Below are 17,682 nucleotides of genomic sequence, written 5' to 3' on the forward strand. Positions count from 1 at the left end.
AATGTGAAGAGTAATTTTTATTTCCTCTCATTCTGTTCTACAGAAACTATTATCATATATTGGCCTTGTCTATCTACTCCCAAGGGGATCTTATAAAAAAATCTTGCTCAATAGAGGAATATAGAAACTGGGGGAAAAGTCACAGTTTTGTCTCCTAGATCAAACGCCTGTGTCTGGAGAGGTGTGAATAATATGAACTTCTTTAGTTCCTGCTTCCTGGGATGACTTCAGGATACCTCAGATTCAAGGAAACCTCTATTTGGAAGTTTTGGATAAATTACTTTCCCAAACTACTTGGGTTGGAGAAGGAAGACATAATTGCATTTATTCAGTAATGTACACTGAGCTAATCTTGTTCATTCTGTAAGTTTATAATCTATTTCCACCATGATAAAAAGATCAACTAAGTCAGTACTGCTCTCTTTCAGCATCTTCCATATCTAAATACTGAGACCTGAGATAATTTAAAATGTTTTCAGGGTTGTGTGTGGGGTTTTTTTGGTTTTTATTTTTTGATCTTTTGTCAAATTGGGGGGTGGAAAATCATTTTTAAAAAGAAGATACCATTTAAAGGTTCCTATATGTGAAGCTAAGTTCATGGAGAAGAGCAGGAAGAGGCAAAGGAATCCCCTTTGACACATTATGGGGATTCATCTGGAATCTAGAAGTTTGGGATTCAGATTACCCCAACAAACCTTCTGCTGTATACTAAAGTATTTTTGGTATGTTTAGAATTCTGATGGGACCATTTGACGTGCAAGCTGCCAGCAGAGTAGCATCTAGCTCAATGTAGCCCTGCTGGCAAACCTAGCTGGCATCTAGATACTATGGGGCTCTTGTCTTCTCACCCTCAATAGTCTTTCTTTCTCATCAAAAAGTTCAATGCCTACTTGCTAGGTCTCCTCTCTACCTCAACTCTTTTACTAGGGGACTTTAATGTTAGTGTTCTTTCAATCACTTGGACTCCCTAAAACCTCAGTCTTCTGAACTCTCATGACCTACTTCTTCATTCCCTAATTTGTTATTTTGAGGGAATGAAATAATCAATCTTCAGCTTCAACTACTACTATTACTACTGCTACTACTACTACTACTACTACTACTACTGCTACTACTACTACTACTACTACCTACAATGACTACTACTACCATTACCATTATTAATTACTACTATGTACAATAACAATCACTATGACCACCATCACCTACATATCATATACAGCAATCCCTAGGGCATCTTCCTGCCGCCCAGTCATTCTCCATGATGGAGTTCAGAAGAACCTCAGAGGTGTTTTTAACAGATGAGGAAGCTTAGGCAAGCAGGGTTACATGACTTGCCCAGGATGCAACAACTAATAAGTATCTGAGGTCAGATTTGAACTCATAAAGATGAATCTTCTGATTCCAGGCCAGATGACTCTATCCACTGTGCCACCTAGCTGCCCTTTGAACTTGAACACTTCCACAACATTCTAAGAAGTATCTGCCTGGTCTCTGCTGATTCTTTTCAATCATGTTTAAATGAGGGATGTCATTCAGTGGTTTAGGAATAGCAGCATTTATCATAACAAAGTCTGGATTCTAGAAAATTCTGCACAGTTCCTAGATTATTTGAATATATCTATTTCTTCTTTAGGTAGGTGCTAACACATCGCTAAGATGCTTTGTGAGTCACATAATGAATGAAGGTTCTAAAAAACCCTGCATTTATCTACTGCCAGCTTCTAATTTTCTTAAGTTGACCAACACAGATTCAAAAAAGGGGGTCTTTTAATGAAAGGGCATAATAAAAATAAAAGCTACAAAGAATTTACCCTTAAAAAAGTAGTACTACTCACCCCTAAGCAATACATGGTAAAAGGGGATACAGGCATAGGGAACATATACGACCAGCATGCACATGAGGAGAAGAGCAGATATTGCCAATACTGAAGTACTCCAGCAGCACTTCACCCAGCACCACTAGTGTCACTGTGCTCCCCTGCTGAGCCTGCTCCCTTCTGCTCATATCATCTTAGCTAAGAAGCAGCTATTTAATACTGAAATGTGCTGACCTGATAGAAAGGTGAAAACAGCCCTGCTCACCTGGGATTCAGGTTCTAAAGGAGATGCATTCCAGCTCTCTCATTCTCTCTCTTTGTCTCTCTCTCTCTCTCTCTCTCTCTCTCTCTCTCTCTCTCTCTCTCTCCCTCCCATCCCTTCTCTTCTTTATAACTCTTTATCTCTTGCTCTCTTTTCTTCTCTGCCTTATTTTCTCTCTCTGACTCTTCCTCTTTTTTCTTCTTTCTTTCTTTCTTTCTTTTCTTTCTTTCTTTCTTTCTTTCTTTCTTTCTTTCTTTCTTTCTTTCTTTCCTTCCTTCCTTCCTTCCTCCTTCTTTCTTTCTTTCTTTCTTTCTTTCTTTCTTTCTTTCCTTCCTTCCTTCCTCTTTCTTTCTTTCTCTTTCTTTCTTTCTCTTTCTTTTTTCCTTTCTTTCTTTTTCTGCTTTTCTGCCTTCCTTCCTTCCATTCCTTCCTTTCTTTTCAAACTCAAAATAAGATAGATCAACTAGTGAGATTATTTTATGTAGCCCCTTTTGAATGTTCAAGTATCAAATATGGTCTTAAAAAAAGCCTCTGAAAGAAGGGGGCATCTCATATTATGAGGAAGATTTGCATTCCACTTCATTAGAGGGGACCATGGACCCTTTAATAATGTACCCTTGGCTCAGAACTCTGCCTCATCTCTTATTATAGGTTGGATAATTTAAATCCCCACCACAATCTAGTCTCAGGCTGATGTGGGCACAGCTTTTTAGGGCAATCTAGAATTCTGAATTAGCTGATGATAGAAGGATCTTGACTTTGATACAGCCCTTTTAAGTTAAGGTCTTTCCATGGTCTCAGTTTGATGGCTTAGTTTACTAACACAAAAGAATCAGTCTGGAAGGGAAGAAGCACAGAGTTTCTGACCAGAACAGAAAACCAATCTCTATTTACATTCACTCTGAGCCATCATAATCCAAATAGTAAGTGAGAATCTTGGACTGGGATCTGCTATTGTCAATCAGTGAAAGCCAGAATGATTTGGATTTAGAGCAACAGTCAAATATTTCCAGTTGAATCACAATGGACTTTTTCAAAGCTTCTTTTTCTAGAGCTATATTTCAAGAAATCATAAGTGAAAACTAAAGAAGACAAATGGTTAATTGTCCCAACTTTTTGAAAAGATAATAAAATTAATAAATGGGGAGGTCTAGCTTACACACCCCAAGAAAATTTGTGAAATGTACACATTTAAAGGTATGACTCCCTACATGGATAGAGGGAGAAGAAAGAGATTGAGAAAAAAGAGGAAGAGAAAGAGGAGAAGGAGGTGATGGCAGCAAGTGATATTACTGGGATGACCCCTGGAGATAAAGTACTTTAGCTGTTCAAAAGGCACGGAGTTACTAATTGTATATAATTCATTAATCTTGGAATTAAAGAACCAAGATTCTGGATTTCCTAGAAATAAGACAAAGTTGTGAATCAATTTATAAAAACAATTTAGTACCAAAGTGCTCCAAATGAAGGGTACTTGATGAATTAGAACAGAAAAAGTTTGTAGTTCTTTTGGCTTTAAAACACAACATTTAAAATTTCAGAAAATCAGGGGCAGCTAGGTGGCATAGTGGATAAAGCACCAGCCCTGGAGTCAGGAGTACCTGGGTTCAAATCTGGTCTCAGACACTTAATAATCACCTAGCCGTGTGGCCTCGGGCAAGCCATTTAACCCCATTGCCTTGCAAAAACCTAAAAAAAAAAAAACCAAAACCAAAATTTCAAAAAATCAATGTCCTGAATTCTGGTGAGGGTTGGGATTCTACAATACTAACTATTATATAGAATGACTTAAGATGATGAGGGGTTCTTGAAACTCATATCCAACCCAGTAAATTTTATCACTAAATGAGGCTATCTCACCCTTATTTAGGATTTTCATTCACTGTAACTGCAGATGTTGGAATAGGTCTATGGATTACCAAGGTTTTACAAATAACTGGCTAAATTTTAATAGAGTTTACAACAAATTCATTGCATTCATTCTCTCTCACATGTAGTAATAAATTGTCCAGCTCCAAATATCCCCTTCTAAGGTCACCTACGAATCAATTAGGAAGTTAAGAGGAGGCCTGAAAGCTGTTCAAAGAGATTCATTATTTTGTGATCCTTATGGAGGCATTTTTAAGATGTTTCATCTTTTTTCTTAATGCTCACAGCCCAGAGTTGGGAGGAAAAATGAACTAGAAACAAGGAAAGGGATTAGACCAATGTTTAAACTGGTACAGGGAACTTCTTTTATTAATACAAATCATTATTTTTTTTCTTCAGTTTATAGTGTTGCCTAGAGCTCTTGAAAGCTTGCAACTTATCCAAAAGACACATTGGAAGTAAAACTATAGGTTCCATTCTTTTGAAGAAAAATGTAAGGATTCTTTTCTTAAAGACTGAGCTAGTTACATGCAAAAATAAAAATCAATCTCTTCTTTTCCTGTTTGTCTACATGTATGTTGTTTATAAATTATGACATTGTTCTTGTTATTATTTGCCCTTTTGTTTGCAAAGAAGACCAATGGCATCATGAGATTATGGCTCACATGAAACAGCTGATTTATCCCCAGCTGTCAGCCTCACTTGCTCTTCCAGAGTTATCCAAGTCCAGTGGCAAGACAAAATTCAGGACAACTGGTATTGGTCTGGGGTGAGGTGGATGACCTTGGCATCTTTGATGTCTAAGCTCGAAGGCCTCCAGCATTCCTGCTTCAGCCACTTTCGTGGTCATTAGAACAAATTGTTCTCATTCCCCCATTTTACCAGTAGAAGTCTTCACATACTTGGGATAGACACCATCCTCTCTCTTCGATCAGCAGTAGGGTTGGAGACTGTCAGTTACCTTTAACCTGAAATAGCCCATCTGCCCAGATAGTTTGCTGAATGTGATCATTGGGGTGTATGGTCAATGTGTCACACTGAAGAGTGCCAGGTGCTGTAGTTTCTTGGAGTCACAGGTAAGAGTTCATTCATCCATTTATTTTCATCCATTTGCACATGCATATCTTCAAGTTACAAAATTTCCTTCCACTCTCCCTTCCCACCTCCCTCCCCTCAGGAGCAAACAGTCAGATTAACATTGTAAATACATATTTTGATAAACATGCTTACAGAGAAGTATTAGTTATTTGTGGTATGAGGAATTAGGATTGAGGGAAAGAGACACATAAAAGATAATTTTTATAAAGTGTTCATCAGATTCTGAATGGTTTTGTGAGTGTGTGTGTGTGTGTGTGTGTGTGTGTGTGTGTGTGTGTATTTTGTTTAGTTTTTCTTTATCTGGATGAGGATAATATAGTTCATAGCTAGTCAAATACAATTCTCCTAGCTCTCTGACCCCTAAGAGGAGCTGCTTCCATCAAGGTTCTTCATCTCACTATGTTGTTGTTGATGTGTACATTGTTCTCTTGGTTCTACTCCCTTCACTCAGCTCCAGATCCCATAAGTCAGTCCATGCTTCTCTATAGTTCAACCCTTTATGGTTTCTTATAGAGCAATAATATTCCATAGTATTCATGTACCATAACTTGTTTAGCCTTCCCCAGTTGATGGGCATCCCCTCAATTTCTAATTCTTTGCCATTACGAGAAGGATTGCTATAAATATTTTGGAACATGTAGGACTTTTCCCATTTTTTATAATTTCTTCTGGAGGCCCCTCTTTCCCACCATGATAGAGGTGTGCCATTTTGTTAAGATATTGTAATAAAAACCAATTTTAATCACTCTAAACTAAGTATTCTCAAGCTATTTATAACAATTTGAAGGCTTGTCTTGAGATAACTAATGTAAATCTCTTTTCCTGGTATTCTCCAGGAAGAACACAAGAAAATAATGCTCACAAATGGCTTGATTTCAAGCCAACTTTCTTGGTATTCTTTGCTGTGGAAATATCTCAGAGATTCCTGGGAAGATTGGCCCAGGTTTGGAACCAAGAGTGATTCAAATGTTCTGGAAACAGAACCGTGGTAAAGAGGCGGATTTCCAGGGTGGCATGGATGGCCAGAACCACCCCGGACTGGCTGAGAAGTCCTCCATGTGGGAGAGCTATCCCAAAGGAGAGGTCAGAGGATGTAAGGGTGTCCCAAGGAGGGGGATTTGCATTCCCTCTCCAGGAATTTCCCCCAAATCTTAAAGGGGGTAGGTTGCTTCCAGGTTTGGGAGGCAAGGGAGGCACGTGGCTGCTAGCTGGAAGCCAAGGAAGCTGGAAGGAAGGATCGTAGGTGTGCAGCGGCCCCCATGGGGAAATCAGCCCTTCCCTCACTGAGCCAGTGGTAGCTGTGCTAGTTGTGTGGCGTTAAGGAGAAGGGAGAGAAAAAAAGAGAAAAAGTTGTGGTTTGGAGAGAGTTTAGAAGAGTTTAAGAGAAGAAAGAACCTTTAAGGGAAAGAGTGAGAAATTTGAGGAGGGAAGATTTTTTTATCTTTATGAGTGTCTGGGAAAGATCCCATGCTTTCTCCTTAAAGGGAAAGAGACTCCTCTAGAGGTAGGATGTGTGATTAGGAAAGAGAAAAAAAAAATATATATATACATGCATATGTGTATATGTGCATATGTACACATGTACACATGCATACGTATATGTAAATGGCTATGCATGTGTACACACACATGCATGTGTATATGCATATGTATGTGTATATGCATATGCATGTGTATATGTGCATGTGTGTTGTATATGTATATGCATATGTATGTGCATGTATGTGTATATGCATATGTATGTGCATGTGCATGTGCATATGTATATGTATATGTATATGTATATGTATATGTATATGTATATGTATATGTATATGTATATGTATACACACACACATGATCCAGGGGTTGAAATTCATTTATTGAAAGGAAATCATGTTTAATGAATATCTGCTGGCCACATGGCCTAAGTGATTGATTCTCATTGTTTCTAAAGTTTCTGAACTAGAGTTTTGGAAAGCATGCTGAGGGTTTTAAAAGAGTGATACTAGTGTTGTAACATTCTGACAAAATTTAGACAGAATGGGAGGAATTAAATAACCTAGAATGTTAAATTAGTTTGGGATTATAAACTATTTTAATACTATTGCAAGGAGTTATGGGGTTCAGGATTTTAAAACTTTACTACAACACCTTTGGGTTAAAGAAAAGTGGTATTGTGTTACTAAGAAGAGGAAATACCTAGGTTATCAGGGATGTTTACTGATTTCTTTTGGGAAAAAGCTCTAATTGCTTTTTTTGGGGGGGGGGGGTAAATGGGGTTAAGTGGCTTGCCCAAGGCCACACTGCTAGATAATTATTAAGTTTCTGAGACTGGATTTGAACCCAGGTACTCCTGACTCCAGGGCCGGTGCTTTATCCACTGCACCACCTAGCCACCCATTCTAATTGCTTTTTAATGTTAAGTGTAATAAAGCTAACAATTGTATTAATTGTATTTTTATTTTTAATAGAACTTTTGGAATGTGAGTATTGGATTCTCTGTTTAAGGTGCCCTAAAGTTTTTATCAAACTAAAGTGTGGGGAAGTTTAGTTGTAATTACATTGGGGTTTTAAATGTATCATGTATGAAATTGGATTCTGAGAATCTGGGTAAAGAGACAAAAGTGTAAAGATCATGGGATATTCATTTTGCTTGTTCTCAGGGAAATGAGATGCTTAATTAAGAATCTTATGATTGAGAGGGAGCTCGTGAAGCCCAGCCCTCAGGGCACACAGCAAGCAACGTGGTCTTTCAGCAGCCCAGATCCTGAAACAGAAGCAGGCAGAGCCGGTAAGCAGGAGCCCCCAGGGCATGAGCACATTGAACCTAGGGAGGGGAGCAAAGAGAGACTGCGGAGCTCTGTCCTCTGTCCCTGGAATAGGACTCTGGGGTTCTGACCACATTCAGATCCTGATCACAGTCTAGGCCCCCCCCCCAATAGAACAGCAAGGCCCCCCCCAATAGAAAAGCAGGGCCCCCCCACCTCAGCCCTGTAGCAGAGGGGGGTGCTTATGGTCATTCACAGACCAGGAGGGAGGACAGAGCCTCACATACTGAGACCCTTGTGGGAGTGTCCCAAAAGCTCAGGAAGCACCCCAAAACAGGCTTAGGCTGGGAAAATGAGCAAGCAGAGAAAAAAGAGGAACACCATTGAGAAATATTTTGCAGATGAGCCCAAGAAGGATCAAAATACTCAGTCTGAAGATGAGGAAGCACAAGTTCCTGCATCTAAAGACTCCAAGAAAAACAAAAATTGGGCTCAGGCTATGACAGAGATCAAAAAAGACTTTGAAAATCAAATGAGGGAGTTGGAAGAAAAACTGGGAAAAGAAAGGAGAGAGATGCAGGAAAAACAGGAAAATGAAGTCAGCAGCTTAGTCAAGGAAATCCAAAAAATTGCTGAAGAAAATAGCATGCTAAAAACCAGCTTAGGTCAAATGGATAAAACAGTGCAAAAAGTTATTGAGGAGAAGAATGCTTTAAAAAGCAAAATTGGCCAGATGGAAAAAGAGATAAGAAAACTCTCTGAGGAGAACAAATCCTTCAGACAAAGAATAGAATTCAGGGAGATTGATGAATTTACCAGAAATAGGAATCAATACTTCAAAACCAAAAAAATGAAAAATTAGAAGAAAATGTGAAATATCTCATTGAAAAAAACAACTGATATGGAAAACAGACTTAGGAAAGATAATTTAAAAATTATTGGAATACCTGAAAGTCATGATCAGGAAAAGAGCCTTGACATCATTTTCAAAGAATTACTACAGGAAAATTGCCCTGATATTCTAGAAGCAGAGGGCAAAATAAAAATGGAGAGAATCCACCGATTCCCCCCGAGAAAGAGATCCCAAAAAACCAACCCCTAGGAATATTATAGCCAAGTTCCAGAACTCCCAAGTCAAAGAGAAAATATTACAAGCAGCCAGAAGGACACAGTTCAAATATCATGGAGCTGCAGTCAGGATCACACAGGACTTAGCAGCAACTACATTGGAAGCTCGTAGGGCTTGGAATATAATATACCAGAAGGCAAAAGAGCTTAGAATGCAGCCAAGAATGAACTACCCAGCAAGACTGAATGTCCTCTTCCAGGGAAAAAGATGGACTTTCAATGAACCAGGGGAATTTCAAATGTTCCTGCTGGAATGGCCAGAGCTGAACAGAAGGTTTGATCTTCAGATACAGGACTCAGGTGAAGCATGGAGATTGGAGGAGAAGGGGAAAATATGAGGGACTTAATGATGATGAACTGCATGTATTCCTGCATAGAAAAATGACACTGATAATACTCATATGAACCTTTTCAGTTAATAGAGCAGGTAGAGGGAGCTTTTATAGTTGAAGCACAGGAGAAAGCTGAATTTGAAGATAAAATATGGTGTAAAAATGGAATCAATAGAAAAAAGGGAAATGTAATGGGAGAAAGAAAAAGGAGAGGGGGGAATAGGCCAAGATATTTCATATAATGAGACTTTTCTTTATTACAATGAGATATTGCAATGATATGGAAGGGGGAGGAAAGGGGGAATGAGGGAAACTTCACTCTCATCAGAGATGGCTAGGAGAGGAAACAGCATATATACTCAATGGGGTATAGGCATCTGGAGTAAGAAGGAGGGGGGAGCAGGGGGAAGGGGTGGGGATGTGAATAAAGGAGGAGAGGATGGACCATGGGGGGAGAGTGGTCAGATATAACACATTTTCTTTTTTACTTCTTGCAAGGGGCTGGGATTGGATGGCCTGCCCAGGACCACAGGGCCAGGTGGATTCTGGGCCTAAGGGGTGGTATGGGGGCTCAGGGCTTCTTGGCCCCAGGACCAGGGATCTGTCTGCTGCGCCACTCAGCGACCCTACAGCAGAGTCAGAGTGAAGGGAGAGAGAAAATATAGTACACGGTAGTGGAGAAATACGAAAGGAGGGAGTTGCAATCAGCAATGGCAACAGTGGAAAAATATGGAAGTAACTTATCATAAAGAATGTGATCCACCCTTGACAGAGTTGTTGGTGTTGGAACAAAGATTCAAGCACATTTTTTATTATTATTATTTGGGAGAGGGTGCAGGGCAAGTGGGGCTGGGTGGCCTGCCTGGGGCCACACAGCGGGGTGATCTTTGGGTGTCTGAGGCCAGATTTGGACCCAGGTCCTCTTGGCTCAAGGGCCAATGCTCTGTCTGCCACCTAGCCACCCCTACTATTATTACTATTTTATTTTATTTTGGGTCTTTTGGGGTTTTTTCTTTTCTTTTCTTTTCTTTTTTGGTTTTTGCAGGGCAGTCGGGTTCAGGTGACTTGCATGTCACATGGCTGGGTGATTTTTGGGTGTACGGGGCTGGATGTGGGCTTGGGTGCTCATGGCTCCAGGGCTGGTGCTCCATCCATTGCGCCACCTGGCCATACCTACAATTATTACTATTATTTTTTTTATTTTAATTTTTTTCTCTCTCCTTTATCGCTCAAGCAAGTCTATATTTATGAGGGGAGGCGGTATTTCATTTACTGTTAAACAAGAATATTTTATTAATGTAAAATAACATTATTTGTACAAAATGAGAATAAATATTAAATACAATATAAAAAGAAAAAGAAAAATAATCTTATGATTAATGTATATTAACAATGTATGCTTAATTTTAAAGAATTCAAGAAAATAGACTTCTTGGTAACTGCAGACAGCTGATATGGGGGGCTCTGGCTGATGCTGTAAGGTAATTTATTGATGAATAAGATGTATCTATCAGTTATGTAATAATATTCTTTTGTAACTGCAAAGAGATTATATTTGCAATATTTAGTTATCTATTGTGAATATGTTATTTAAACACTGTATTGTTAAAGCCTGGGATTAATGTGTGATTGCTTTGAAAGGCAATAAGGAAAATATGAAAAAGTATGCCCCTTTCTGGGATAGATCTGTGGGTTCATGAATAATGTAGTAATGGAAGGATTGCTTTGTACAGTCTAGTAATTTGTGTATTACTCTTACTGCTGTTCTGTTATATTGAAATTAGTGACGCGTGTTAGAAATTTAAAACTCCCTAAGATGTTCTAATGGTTTTAAAGAATTTTGAAACGTAATTCATCTGCTAGGGGGTGGCTAGGTGGTACAGTGGATAGAGCACTGGCCTTGGAGTCAGGAGACTTGAGTTCAAATGAGGTCTCACTTGATGATTTATCTAGCTGTGTGACCTTGGGCAAGTCACTTAACCCCAATTGCCTTGCCAAAACAAAAATAATCATTTGTATGTTGAGGATGGCTAGTAGTTAAACAAGTTTACATAACAGAAGTTTCTAACTATATATGTGAATTGGGAATATTTTAGATCTATATGTATATTCCAAAGTGGTGGTTGTTTGCTTTGAAGCAAAAGCATGTAATATGAGAAAGATAAACACAAGATAATTTGATATTTCTCTATGCAGTCTCCTGGACAAAGGAGGAGTTTATTTGTTGTAAGATACAACAGGTTAGAAGGAGGTTTCTCCAGCCAAGGGAATCTGATATACCATCTTTATATAGAAATGGAGTGGGTATTATTTCAGACAAAGTAAGAGGTAGGAGACAGACCTGCAGGGCCAGTCATAGTTAGAATATCTGGTTTTAGGCAAAGACACAGGAAGGATAATCTGAGCTTTAGGTAGGGGTTTCATTAATTGGGACTCCATTAAGATTATAATTGGAATTTAGTGAATTGTATTCACTGGAAATTCTAACTAGGTAAAATAACCATTTTAGATCATGGGACTTTTAATGAATTTTCTCAGGATGGTCAATAAAAGGAAATGCAACTGGGTAAATGTCATGCTCTTGGAGCCAAGGAAGCCAATGGGCTAACAGGGATGGGCAGCCGAAGGGGCGGTTTCTCAGTATGGCTGAAGTTGGATCCCTTAGACTTGATTTTCCCAAAATGACATTTGGATAATGTCTCACCTGGAAGAATAAATCTGGCCTAAGACATTTGACTTACCCATGTGACCTCTGCCTGGACACTGACATTCATACTTATATCTTTAACGGAATTTTCCTTTCATGTCCTGGATCTTTAGAGTTACTAGGCAAACCAGAAAAAAGAAGTTTTAGGTGAGTTAGATCTAATAATCAGAGAAAGGTTAGGTGTGTTAGGTGTCTTTCTCTGACACCTGCTATCAGCTACATGCTAAGACAGGAATTAAGTTTCCTTAGTTTTTGTGTTAGAGGGGATGTTTATGTAAGAAGAATGGGAAATTCTTAGGATAATTAGTTCCAAGTTCTAGTTTAAGGAAAGGAGTGTGACTTAGTTAAACACACCAGGAAAAGGAAAATATGGGAATAGTTGGGGGGGGGGAAATCATTTTGGTTAAGGATGTTTGAGTCATTGTTGTAATGAGGGCAAAGGCTAAAACTGCTTTATTTTAAACCAAATGCTGGGTGGTCTTAGAACAAAGATGAGCACTGAATGTTTGTGTCACAAGCTTGAGTCAATGTGATCATTGGGAGTTTGCTCATGTAGTAAAATACTAATGAAAGTTTGTGTTAAAAGTGAAGTATGTATATTAATTGGCAATAAGGCAAAATGTAAATTGTCATAAGCTCCAGAATCTCATTGCTTTGTGATGGAAACATGTGTTTTGATTTGAATAAGATGTTAAGCAGTTTCTCTACCAGAAGACGAGGTCTCAACTAGTCACCAGAGCTGGAGAGGACTTTTTGGAACAGATTCAGAAGATGCTGAAGGACATTGGATGCCTCCGAGGGAGAAGAGAACAGAAGGAGAAGAGAGGAGAGACACTGCTCCAGTTCTTCTCCACCATCTCTCCCCTATGTGTACACTGTTTATCTATAACTTCCCCTTGACTCTGTTAGTGTGACACCCTACTTTTGTCCTTCTCCTTATGGAAAGGAAGAGGGGAGGCAGGGTGAAAAGGTTCTCCATTGAAAGAGGAAAGAGGGAGGTTATTGGGTGGCATGATTATATCTACATGAGTCTGTATATCCTATCTAGGGAGCGAATCTTATCTTTTATATTAGTCAAGGTGGGAGGAAAATCTAGATGATAAGAAGTCAATGCCCAGTCTTTTGGTGTGGCTAACTATTGGAATTGCGATAGTTCACAGCAGTTTGAGAATTGGCCTTGGGTCTGGCCTAGATTCTCAGTCCCTGGTCAGAGGTGCATTGTGGTGCAGAGTTCTGATCCAGAGGAGAGAGACACCACTGACACATGACTGAGTCAGTTCAGAGTGATTATTGTTTATAACTGACTGGCCAGGATATCTGCCTGGGGAGTAGAATATGTCCAGAAGCAGGGTGCATATATTCTGGATTGTACAATTTAGAGATAGGTGACCTCAGACTCATGTGAGATAAATGATGGTACCTGGATCCCTTGTACAGATGCACAAACTGGGGCATTTGTTAAGGGAAACCGATTATGAGTTAGTATGGACTTGTGAGGAAAGTGCTGAAATGGCCATTTTGCAAGAAAAATAATTTAAGGAACATCACTAGGTATATTAGTAGCTATTCTTGGGGTTGGTACAATGGCACAAAATCAGGAATTTATTTTGATCTATTTCAGAGCGAAGAAGATGTTTCTAAAACATTGGTATAAAAACTTGCAGTGGAAAGAGGTACAACAATTTTGGAAATGTACTATTATCGTGATGATTATATGGTGTATTTAAGAGGGCCCCTTGGAAGTAAAGAGGAACAGCATTATCCTTTTGTTGGAAACTATATTCCTGGAAGACCACCTAGCATTAGAAGGACATTATTGGATTTGTAGGACTACTGCCTACACCCAGTTGTCCAAAGAGCTGGTCAGGGAATTGTTATCTAGACTTAAGGGCCTACTACCTGGGCACAGGATGGGAGATGGGGCTATGGAACCTCAGTTTATATCCTGAATAGACTAATAAGACTCCAAGCTGTAGAGGAAAAATTACCCATCACACAGCTAAGGTCTTGGACTTACTGACTGATCAAGCCAGAAGAGACAATTATTCAACATAGATTGGTATGAGACTACCTTTTGGCTGAAGAAGGAAGAGTCTGTGGTAAACTGAAGTTCTCAAATTGTTGTCTAAAGATAGATGACAATGAGAAGATGGTAAAGGAGATAACCAGGGATATCAGAAAGTTGGCACATGTGCCAGTCTGAACCTGGATGAATGGGTTTATTGGTTCATGGTGGAAACAATTATTGGCCCTAAGTGGGATTATCCAGGTGTACAGCTCTAATAAGGAAGAGTTAAAGATATTGATAGGGAAAGTCAGTAGTCCTATCAAGGATGAGGATTTTGAATTAATTTGAGGAAGACACTGCTGGTGAAGTGTGAAGACCAAGTTGTTAATAAAAAAGAAAAGGGGAGAGTTGTGAGGAATGAAGGGAGCTGTTGGTCTTCACAGGGTGTGGAGGGGGCCCCTTTGAAATAAATTACAAAGGAGAAATGGCCCCAGTCAATCACAAAACTGGAAGAGATCTTCTAATCTCATTCTAGAGATGACAAACTAGATCCGAAGAAACTAGTCCTTAGGAGCAACCTAGTCTTGACCTTCTCCTTTGCACATGCTCAAAGAGATCTATCTGTTCTTGCTCAGTGAGCAGGGTGGAGAAATATATAGGAACCAATGTATTAATTAGATTTGTGACCCCAGCCGATGGATGGCATGAAGGGGCAGGAACAAAGTCTTTCAGAGTGCATAAAAGACCTTGTATGTTGGGATTTCCCCACCCCTCTCTCCCACCATGAGAGAGAAATGCCATTTTGTTAAGATATCTTAATAAAAAACCATTTTAATCACTATAAAATAATAATAATAATAATAATAATAATAATAATAATAATAATGATAATGATAATGATAATGATAATAATAATTTATTCTGGATATAGACCTAGAATTGGAATTGCTGGATCAAAGGGTATGAACACCTTTATTGCTTTTTGGTCACAGTTCCATATTGTTCTCCAGAAAAGTTGGATCCATTCACAACTCCACCAGCAATGCATCAATGTCCCAGTCCTCCCATAACCTCTCCAACACTGATCATTTTCCCTTTTTCTCCTCTTGGCCAATTTGTATTTCTCTAATCAATAATGACTTGGAGCATTTTTTCCATATGATTAAATATAGCTGTAATTTCTTCATTTGAAAACTATCTGTTCATATCCTTTGATCATTTATCAATTGGGGAATGACTTGTGACCTTGTAAATTTGTTGCAGTTCTCTATATATTTTAGAAATGAGACCTCTAATCAGAACTCCTGGTTGTGAAGATTGGTTCTCAGCTTTCTGCTTTCCTTCTAATTTTGGAAGCATTGATCTTATTAGTGCAAAACCTTTTTCATTTAAAATAGTCAAAATCATTCATTTTGCAATTTATAATGTGCTTTAATTCATGTTTGGTCATAAATTTATCTACTTTTCATAGATCTGATAAGAGTATTTTTTAGTCTATTAATTTTTCTATGGTGCCATTCTTTATGTCTAAACCCTGTACCTATTTTGAGCTTATTTTGCTATAGGATGTGAGATGTGAATCTATGCCTAGTTTTTGCCATACTATTTTCCAGTTTTCCCAACAATTTTTGTCAAATAGTGAGTTCTTATCCCAGAAGCTGATGTCTTTAGGTTTGTCAAATAGTAGATTACTATTGTCATTTATTGTGGTTTCTTTTGAACCAATCCTAATTTACTGATATATTACTCTATTTCTTAACCAATACCAGCCAGTTTTGATGACTGCTGCTTTATAGTATAGTTTTAGATCTGGTAGAACTAGGCCACTTTACATTTTTTTTTTCATCAGTTCCCTTGCTATTCTTGCCCTTTTGTTGCTCCAGGTGAATTTTGTTAGTTTTTTTCTAGCTCAGTAAAATAGTTATTTGGTAGTTTGATTAGTATGGCACTGAATAATTTAATTTGAGTAGAAGTATCAGTTTTATTATATTAGCTCAACATGAGCATTTGACATTTTCCCAATCATTTAGATCTGGTTTTATTTGGGTGAGAAGCTGTAATTATGTTCATACAGTTTCTGGGTTTGTTTTGGGAGGTAGATTCCCAGGTATTTGATATTGTCTATAATCATTTTAAATGGAATTTCTTTATCTATCTCTTGCTCTTGGGCTTTGTTGGTCATATGTAGAGATGCTGATGATATATGTGGGTTTATTTTATATCCTGCTACTTTGCTGAATTTGTTTATTAAAGGAGTTTTTTTTAGATGATTTTCTCAGGTTCTCTAAATATACCATGATATCATGTACAAAGAGTGAAAGTTTTGCTTCCTCGTTGCCAATTCTGATTCCTTCAATTTCTTTTTCTTCTCTTAATGCTAGAGCTAGAATTTCTAATATTATATTGAATAGTAATGGTGATAATGGGCATCTTTGTTTCACCCCTGATTTTATTGGAAATGCTCCAAGTTTATTCCCATTACATATAATATTTTTTGATTTTAGATAGATAATATTTATTATTTTAAGTAAAATTCCATTTATTCCTAAGCTTTCTAGTGTTTTTAATAGGAATGGATGTTGTATTTTATCAAAGGCTTTTTTTCAGCATCTATTGAGATAATCATATGATTTCTGTTGTTTTTGCTATTGATATATTTAATTATGTTGAATGTTTTCCTAATGTTGAACCATCCCTGTCTACCTATATAAATCCTACCTGATCATGGTATATTATCCTAGTAATAACTTGCTGTAATCTCATTGCTAAAGTTTTATTTAAGATTTTTGCATCAATATTCATTAAGGAGATTAATCTATAATTTTCTTTGTTCTGGTTCTTTTGATTTAGGTATCAACACCATGTTGGTGTCATAAAAGGAGTTTGGCAGAATTCCTTCCTCTCCTATTTTTTTTATTTTAATTTTTTTTTATTTTTTATTCTTTTTTTTTAGGGTTTTTTTTTTGCAAGGCAAACGGGGTTAAGTGGCTTGCCCAAGGTCACACAGCTAGGTAATTATTAAGTGTCTGAGACTAGATTGGAACCCAGGTAGTCCTGACTCCAAGGCCAGTGCTTTATCCACTACGCCACCTAGCCGCCCCCTCTCCTATTTTTTTAAATAGCTTATATAGAATAGGAATTAATTGTTCCTTAAATCTTTGGTAGAATTCACTTGCAAATTCATATGGAGCTGGAGACTTTTTCTTAGGAGTTTATTGATGCTTTCTTCCATTTCTTTTTCTGAAATTAATCTGGAAGGTTGTATTTTTGTAAATATTCACCAATTTCACTCAGGTTATCCAACTCATTGGCATACAGTTCAGCAAAGTAGCTTTGAGTTATCTCTTTAATTTCTTCTTTATTGGTGGTTAGTTCATCCTTTTTATTTTTGATACTAGTAATTTGGTTATCTTCTTTCTTTTTTTAATCAGATTAACCAAAGGTTTATCTATTTTATAGACTTTTTCATAAAACCAACTCTTAGTTTTATTTATGAGATCAATGATTTTCTTAATTTTAATTTTATTAATCTCTCCCTTAATTTTCAGAATTTCTAATTTTGTATTTAATTGGGGGGGGTTAATTTGTTCTTTTTCTAGCTTTTTAAATTGTATACCCAATTCATTGATCTCTTCTTTCTCCATTTTATTCATATAAGTATTTAGAGATATAAAGTTTCCCCTCAAAACCACCTTGGCTGCACCCAAA

This window comes from Macrotis lagotis, chromosome 3, assembly GCF_037893015.1.
Source record: "Macrotis lagotis isolate mMagLag1 chromosome 3, bilby.v1.9.chrom.fasta, whole genome shotgun sequence".
NCBI lineage: Eukaryota > Metazoa > Chordata > Mammalia > Peramelemorphia > Peramelidae > Macrotis > Macrotis lagotis.